This window comes from Silene latifolia, chromosome 11 (genome assembly GCF_048544455.1).
Source record: "Silene latifolia isolate original U9 population chromosome 11, ASM4854445v1, whole genome shotgun sequence".
NCBI classification, from domain to species: Eukaryota; Viridiplantae; Streptophyta; class Magnoliopsida; order Caryophyllales; family Caryophyllaceae; genus Silene; species Silene latifolia.
Genome location: NC_133536.1, coordinates 112007981 through 112017448, shown reverse-complemented (window position 1 = coordinate 112017448; position 9468 = coordinate 112007981).

Genomic DNA, 9468 nt, shown 5'->3' with positions numbered 1-9468 from the left:
CAAATTGAAGATTTTTCATTCTTTTCTTGGTTAGTTCATCAATGGCAAGGACTAAGGGAACAACAAAGGCAACAAAGGCACCAAAGACACTTTCACAAAGGCAAAAAGCTCTTCAAGCAAAGAAAGCATTGGCTATGGTCGTAGCAACACCAAACTTGGAAGTGCAACAACAACAACAACAACCTTCTATGGGAGCAACAACATCTTCTACTCCGGAAATCGATCAACTTTTGCATTATCCGGAGGTAACTTTTATTTCCAAAACCCATAGAGATACTTTTGCCAAGTTTGCTAGGAAATCAATTCAATCCACCAAATTTATTTGTGAAGACACCTTAGAAAAGTTGGGTGTCCTTGAGCAAACTAGAGCCTTTTTCAAAGCCATGGGGTTGAAGAAATTGTTTGAAACAAAGGAATTGACATACCCCTCCCTTACCTTGGAATTTTTGAGTTCTTTGAAAGTCACCAAAGTTGAGACTAGGGAAAATCTCGAGTTTCGTCTAGCTAATGTTAGTAGACGCATTTCCTTTAGAGAATTGGGTGAAATTTTGGGTCTTAGTGATGAACCGAGTTATTTTAAGAATTATGGAAAGTATGACCCCGACCCTCTTTGGGAGGCAATTTCCGGAAGGAAATTTGAGGACTTTCATGCGAGTCGTGCTCTTTTAGTCCACCATCCGGGCATAAGAGTATGGCACAAGGTCATATGAAACACCATTATTGCAAGGAAAGATACCAACCATTTCACCAAACTTGATTTTATTCTTCTTGAATCGGCTTTGAACATTGGAAGAGTACATACCAAGCCTTTCAACTCTTTGAGGCTTTTGGTAGATAGATGGCTCAACATTGATTGTGGGAAGAAGGGCACTACCGTTATTGTCAATGGCGGCCTAGTCACTATCCTAGCTAAGTACTTTGATCCTAACTTCAACAAGGATAACAAGTATAAAGCAAAGGAGGGTGGTCATCTTGTTGATTTGCATACTATGATACACAAGTACAAGTGGGTTGCCCATAACCCTCTTGACACTAAGTATGGATGGCTCACTAGTGAAGCTAGATCGTTCACTTTGCCTTCAAAGATTTGTCGTCTAAGCGTCCACCGGACCAATTATCTACTTCCTCTTTCTAAAGAGGCCGAGTATATTATTCAACAACAAAAGGGTGAACTTGAAATGCCCTCCTCTTCCATTGTCATACCACCTTACCCCTTTGAGTATCAAGAGTTCAAGCCGGAAGGAGTTGAAGCTAGAAATGATTATTTGACTCTTCTCATGCAAGCAATGCACAAGCAAGCCTTTGAGGATCGGAAAAATGCTTACTTGGCTCAATATCCACCCCTCCTACACTTAGCTAGGCAAGGACTACTTGATCCATCATGTCCTTTGCCTAGTTGGGCGGATAGAGAAGTCCTATTTCCGGGTGCATCTAGGGTCGTTTCGGGTGACAATGAGGTTGTTGGTAATGAAGAAGTTGATGATAACATTGATGAAGAAGCAAGTGAAGAAGGAGAAAAAGATGATGAGCAAAGGTGAAGAAGAAAGTGAAGAAGCAAATGAAGAGGGAAGTGGCAATGTGACGACTTCTAATGAGGAAAGTGATGATGATGATGATATGATGGAAGATTAGCAAGCCTTGGAGGCTCCTACCCTCTCATGGTTTGTCTATTTCTCTCTTTGTTTTAATTATTTTTCTTGATCATTGTTGGAGTAGTCCTAGCACCATAGAGGACTCACACCTCGGTACCATTGAGGTGTTCTCATTTTATTGTTCCCATTTTCAAAATCCAAAATGACAAATTAGTTTCATGCATTGCATAGTGTGTGCATGAACTACACCCATCCTTGGACATTAGCATTAGTGTCTAACTCGGTTTGGGGAAGTTAATGCATACACAACGGGAGGTAATCTAAATTATCCTCTCCGTCATAACAAAAACCATGCATCATGTAGTGTAGCTTAGTGTAGATTGCATTTAGTATAGAAATCATGCATCATCTTTGCATAATTTCCATCATTTTGGCCATTGAGGACAATGCCCATATTAGTGTGGGGATGGGAATTCTAACATTTAACTCTTATTCAAAAACCCAAAAATTTGAAAAAAATTCGAAAATCATAAAAATTTGAAAAATTGAAAACCCAAAAACATGTTTATTTCCTTTTGTAGTCTCGTGTATATATTGTGTTTGTTCTATCCTTGTTCACATTGATCGACTACGCCACATCCGAGACATGAGGATAATGAAGACCGCATGGTATGATCTTTCCAATCTCCTTTTTCCTCTTTATGATTAATGACTATGTGGCTTTATTTTGTTTGATGCGGTATAACAATGTGATCTTAGGACTTGCATTTAGTTTATATGTCATATTAGTTGATAGAATCACTTGCATTAGGATGTTTATATTAGTTGCATCATAGCATGTAGTTGCATGTTAGAAATGTTTTGAAAATGCCTGATTAGGAACTTTGACAAGAGCAACTAAGCCTTTACAAATACTTGTTCAACTTAAGACTTTGCCTACTAGAATGGTTGTAAAACACCCTAGATAGTGTCATACTAGTATCTTTTGACCCATGACCCATGGCCTAGTCAAGGGTTTGCATGTGAGTCACCTATCCAACCCCGTGATGCGATGTGGACTTGGTTAACTTGTCTAGGTGACCTTGATTGACCTTGTGGTAAGGCAACCCAAAAATATTTTCTATCAATAAGCTTGAAGTGCTCATTTCAAAGAATTTTGTCATGTGGAAGTAATTTAATGCCAAGGAAACCTCAAATGTTATGAATTGTTGAATGTTGAGAAATTTTAAGTTGTTTTGATGGAGGCGTACCACTTCGATGTGCTTTGGTGCGGGATCCATTGAATTGGGCCACCACACGGTTGTGAATTCGGCCGCCCAGAGACAGAGTGACTATCACCCCGAAAAGCTATTGTCTAGAGGTTAACCGGTTGCCTAATAAGCGATTGGCGAAAGCAAATGACACTAGCCAGGAAGGGACAAACCCCATCTTAAATTTTTGAAATGTGAAAGTTAAAATGAGGACAATTTTGAATACTAGTCATATCCACCCATTGTGTATAAAGATTTGAGCATTTCATTCCCAAAAACCCTTTTTGTCAAGCCACTTGGTCGAGCTTGGGACGATCCATGACCTTTACTTTTGTAGAGAATTCGAGACTTGTCATGTCATATGCTACTAGCATCATAGGGATCATCATTCCACCACCATCTGATCGCTCTTGACGAAAGCATTTGGAAATTGAGGACGAAAGTAGTCTAGTTTAACACCATTTGGAGGTGATTTAGTGCCATCCTCTTAGCCTTAGTAATTTGTTGAACTAGTATTTGTGAGGGATTACATGCTCTTAAATTTGTTCCTCTTTAGTGCCTCCGCCACTTGATGAGGAAGTGGCTATTCCTTTTGTAGATGCATCCATTATGTGATTTTGTGTGCTTAATGTTTGGATGTGTCGCCATTTTGGGAAGACCCACCTTGCCTTGCAAGAAGGCATCCTACCTCATGGTTGTCTTGTTGTGAGTTGAAGGGGCGGAGTGAGACCCGCTAATTGTCTCATATCAGCTATATTATTAGGATAGGTTATTATTGGTCCTAGTCTTTGTCACCTCTTTACTCGAGACGAGCAAAGGTTCGGTTTGGGGATATTTGATGTGACCATAATTAGCGCACATTTAGTCCCCGAATTAGCCTTGTTCCCATGCTTTTTAGTGCATATTTAGGTCATTTATTATCTTTAGTTCTTTGTTTTGCATATTCTTTGAGATTTTGATCCCTTGGTAGGAAAGGAGTAAGAATCTTGCATTTTCATGGCAAAACGAGACTAAATTGATCGAATTCAATGACCAAGCATCAAGGAGAGACAAGATTAGAAGGCCTTTGTACATATGATAGTAGATGAGCAATGTTGAGAAAGGATCCTTGAGTCCCCAAGGAAATCCCCAAGGATTTCATGAAGAAAAGGGAAGAAAAGAAGAAGAATTTGTGCTGGGCTACAATCCGAGCGGATTGTCCCCAATCCGCCCGTCTCCTCACAGCACAATCCGAGCGGTTTCCTCCAAAGACGCTCGGATTGCACCGCCACAATCCGCCCGGATTCTCTCGAATCTGCTCGGGTTCCATCGCCAGAATCTGCCCGTCCCGACCCCAATACGCACGGATTCCTTCACAGCCAATTTCGTCTTCTCCAAGCTACAAAGAAAGAAGCCCTTCCTTCGAAAAATACCGGCTCCTCCCTGCTCAATCTAAAAAGTGTAATTACTAGTTTAGCCCTTAGTTAACCCTAATGCATCCCCCTAATTTCCACTATAAATACCCCATTAGTCTAATTAGAAGAGCATGTTCTTCTTATCAATAATTAGAGTAGTTAATATCAATCAAATCTCTCTTTAGTTTTGTAATCAACAATTAATCAAGTTCTAATACAAGTTTTATTTCCTTAATCTCTCTTTTGTTCATCCTTTATTTTGGGTAATTGAAGATTATTTGGGTTATTATTGGGAGATTGACAACCTCTCAATCAAGCATCAAGTACTTCTTTTATCTTTTGCTTTATTATTGGAATCATTAGTAGGTATAACTCTCTTAATCCCTTTTTAATTATTGTTAATTACTTTCATTTATTCATCATGTTTCATTTTGTTGGTATGATTGACAACCTTGCTAGCATGATCAACATGATAATGAGTGAGTAGTCTCTTAGCTAGGGTTAATGGGTGATTAGGGGAAACCAACATGGGGAATGATTCATGATTAATTTAATATGCTTTCATGTTTTATTTGCTTGCTTGTTTTGATCTCAACTCATGCACATATTATGTTTGATGAAATGCTAAGCCTATGAATCCTTGCATTTACTATCATCACCTATCTTTTCAATGAGACTTGTAAGACATAAACCAACTCGAGTCTCATTAGACCATGCATGTTGTTGAGTAGGGAAGATTAAGTCGACTTGTAGGTGTTGTACAATCTAATCGATTCGGCTCCGGGACCCAAACTTTCCTAGGATTGTAAGATATAACCCAACTCAATCCATCACAACAATAATTGCTTGCTTATAATTTGAGAACATGTTTGTATTATCAATTCCCATGATTCCCCTATGATCCCATGACACCCTAGTGCTTTTTAATCAATTGTTTACACCCCTTTAATTCATCTTGCTTGTTTATTTACATTGCTATTTTAGTTAGTGACCTTCTACATCAACCCAAATTGTGACACCCCTAAGACACCACTAGTTTCAATAGAAATCTCATCTCAATTCCCGTCCCTTGGGATCCGACTTTTACTTGCCTCTTTACTAATTGTAGAGTTGTTTGTGAAGCTATAAATTGTGTTTTGATTCGGACGTGACCCAACGACCACACCCTTAAATTGTGAACACGAAACGGACCGATCACCATGCATAGAAGTAAATAGGAATAAAGTAAGTCGACTTGTAGGTGTTGTACAGTCTAGACGACTCGGCTCCGGGACCCAAATCTTCTTATGAATCGTAAGATATAAACTAACTCGATTCCACTATAACAATAATTTGCTTGCAACTATGAAAACATGTTTGTATGATAACCACCATGAATCCCCTATGAACCCATGACACCTTAGTGCCTTAATCTATTGTTTACAAACCCTACTTTACTTGCTTGTTTCACTTTTATTTCTTTGCATTTCATTGCTAAGGTAGTGTAGCTTGATACCTTAATCTCAACCCAGTTTGTGACACCCTAAGACATAGCTTTCTACAACCGATAACTTAATTCAATACCCGTCCTTTGGGATCCGACCTTTACTTACCACTCTACAAAGAGTAGTTTGTTTAGTTTAAAAAAAAAAAATTTTGGTTGGTTGACTTAGACGACAAAGATTCGAACCGCACCATCCACCGTGGGCCACCACCACCACGGTGGTCACGACCCAACCGCACCTTCTATCTCCCTCAGATCTGACCCTCAACAACCACCACAAAAACCGCCAACAACGAGCAATAAACGACATAACACATAACCCGACTCCTCCCCTTTGAACCTAATTTAAACCACGTTGCCGCTACCCAAACCACCACCTTTGACCACTACCCGACTGTCCACTACACCCACGAGAACCTCCACCCAAGACTACACCCGGTCAGTCATGAAAAGGAGGGTAAAAACTCATCTTAAGACGGTCACACAATAACAACTATAAACATGTATTGAACTCGGTCAATCCCATATTTTGGGCGGTCAACAGCGGTTACTTGGGCGGTCAACGACGGGTAAGGGTGGTTCAAGGTCAAGGCGGGTCTATAGTATAAATTAAATAATATAAAGGCTAGTATAAGACGGTCTTACCTTACGAACGCAGGCGGAGGGACGAAATTCTCCTTCTCTTTTCTCTTCCTCTCATCTCCTCTTTTCTCTCTCTTTTGTTTGTATGGTGGAAATGCAAATAAAATGATAAGGTGGGTGGATGAGGGATAAGGAGGTATATATAGGGTGAGAGTAGTATAAGGTGAGTGTATGTGTATATATATACATGTATCTTATTATTATGACTATTATCATTATTGTTATTACTATTAATATTATTATTATTATTATTATTATTATTATTATTATTATTATTATTATTATTATTATTATTATTATTATAATAATAATTATTATAATTATTATAATTATTATTATTATTATTAATATTATTATTATTATTAATATTATTATTATTATTATTACCGTCTCAAGCCCAACTCGTTAAATACGATAAAATATTATTATTATATTATAGGCACGGAAAATTTATTAATGTGTCGAATAAATAAATAAATTAATTATTTTGATTAAATACAGAATTTTAACTTATTTTAATTATTTTTATCTAGATTAAATGAAATATGGGTCGATTCGGATTACAAAAGAAGATATTCGGATCACTTAACCCAGAAAGAAGCAAACTTGGGCCAAGTTCACAGGTAAGCCCACAAATGGGCCCGTGAACACCAAAGTCCAACAAGGAGAATTAAAGCCATATATAAAGCTCTTCTCATTCATTTGAAAGGTTGAAAATTCATAATTGCAAAGGAGCTAGGGAGAACATGGTATAAATTCCTAAAATCCTTTATCAAAATAATTGCAAGCAGTCAACAAGCACATCAAATCGTGCCGCCTGCATTGAAGATTCAATCACAAATTCAAACCTTCAAGAGAGATTCATGTCGTTGCGACCCTCTCAAGAAATCAAATCAATATCGTGTGTAGAGTAATTAATGTTGTCTACAGCGCACCCCTTACGTGTACAATGTACACCTACCCCCTACGGCATTTAGAATCAGATGATATATTAGAGATTGTAAACGTACTTTTGATAATTATTAATAAAATTTACTTGTTTCCTTGTTTTGTATTTCAGTTATCGCAATACAAAATTTGATGTTAAAAATTTTGGTGAACTCGACGTGAAAATCTCTAACTCTCATCTCTACTACCGTACCAATCAAATCTACTACTACAAAAAGATGTCTAACAAGCAGAGCATCTCCTCAGTCCATCCAAGAATACCTACGCAGATATCCTGTAGGGTACCCCCAATGCTACTACCTCCTCAACTCTGCAGTCATTTGGCATCTGCACAAGAGGAATGGCGAAGAAGGCTGTTGTCAACGCTGCTACTGCCAGTCTACGCTCTGCAAGCGTCCTACTAGTTCGAGCAAGATCTTTGTCACCTCCATAGCTGCTGCTGCTACAGCGCTCATGGCTGCCTCTTCTCTTTTACGCGAGGAGACTAGAAGTGTTAAGGTTTACAAGGAGGCTTTCCCTTGCAAACCAAAGGCGTCACCAAAGAAGAAAGAAACCTCAACTCCTAACGCTGCTTCAGTTATGGTGATAAGTAGCGATACTCTTCAGGAGCAGGTCCAAAACATGAATAAACTCCTTGAAAAGATGATGAAGAAGAATGAAGAAAAGAACAAGAAAATTGATGAACTCCAAAAAGAGGTGGTGACACTCCGTGACAGGAAGGCTAACATCGAGTATGGTGACACCGACAAGGATGTTGACAACGATAAAAAAGTTGGCGAGGATGACAATGGAAAGCCAAATAATGAGATCACCGCGTTCACTGAAGAAAAGCTGCAGGAGTTAATCGCCAAGACGATCAAGTGTCAGTTAGATGATAGCTCGACAAGCAGTGGACGCTACATGAAGCCTTACACTAAGAGGATTGACAGTATGCGCATGCCATCTGGCTATCAACCTCCAAATATTCAACAGTTCGATGGGAAGAGGAACCCAAATCAACACATCGCCTACTTCGTCGAGACATGAAACAATGCTGGTACAGAAGGTGATCATTTAGTGAAGCAGTTTGTGCATTCGCTCAAAGAGATCGCGTTCGACTGGTACACAGATCTGGACTCTGAGTCAATTGACAGCTGGGGTCACATGGAAGATGAATTCCTCAACACATTCTACAGCACCAGATGCGTCATCTGCGTGAGCGAGTTGACAAAAACAACTCAATGGCAAGATGAGCCTGTCGTCGATTACATCAATAGGTGGCACGCGCTGAGTCTGGAATGCAAGGATCGCTCAAATGAAACGTCAATAGGATGAACTGGGACATTCTCTACATCCTGAAAGGGATCATGCCGAAGAGCTTCAAAGACCTGGCTACCCGCGCCCATGGCATGGAGATCACAATAAAAGAACATGGTAGTGCTCGACCAACTTCTTCCAAGGCGCCAAGTAATAAGAAGGAGTTCAAGAAAACTGATAAGGCTCCAAGTCTTCGACAAGGGATACAATGGTTGTTGAAACCAGCAATGCGCCTGTGAAGATCACGTCCAAGCCTAAGTATGAAAAGACAAAGGAGACGTTTTCTTACCACTACCAATGAGAAAAGCCTACCTTAAAGGAGTTGCAAGCAAAGAAGTATCCATTCCTAGATTCTGACTTGTCTGCAATGCTTGTTGACCTTTTAGAGAAGAAGGTTATACAATTGCCAGAGTCCAAGCGCCCTGAGCATACAAACAAGACAAGTGATCCTAACTACTATTGCTACCATAGGCTGGTGAGTCATCCCGTTGAAAAGTGTGTAACACTTAAGGAGAAGATCATGCAGCTCTCCAGGGAAGGGAAGATCATTTTTGACTTGGATGAAACATTAGCCACGAATCAAATTACTGTTGTCTTGGATCCTGAGAAGCCAACTATACATCAAGGATGGTTTGTGCATATGTTGCATTTCGGAAGTTTGGAGCCTATGTCGTTATGGATCCATGGGTCATTGTCGTCGCCACCTCCAATGTCATTGAAAGAAAAGCTACCTCCTCAGGATAAGAATAAGGAAAATAAGGATGAAGATGATCATGAAGGTTGGACCTTGGTGACACGCAGGAAGCCAAGAAAACAAGTGAAGCAGGCGGTCAGACTGATGTGACTCGTATTTACACACATTT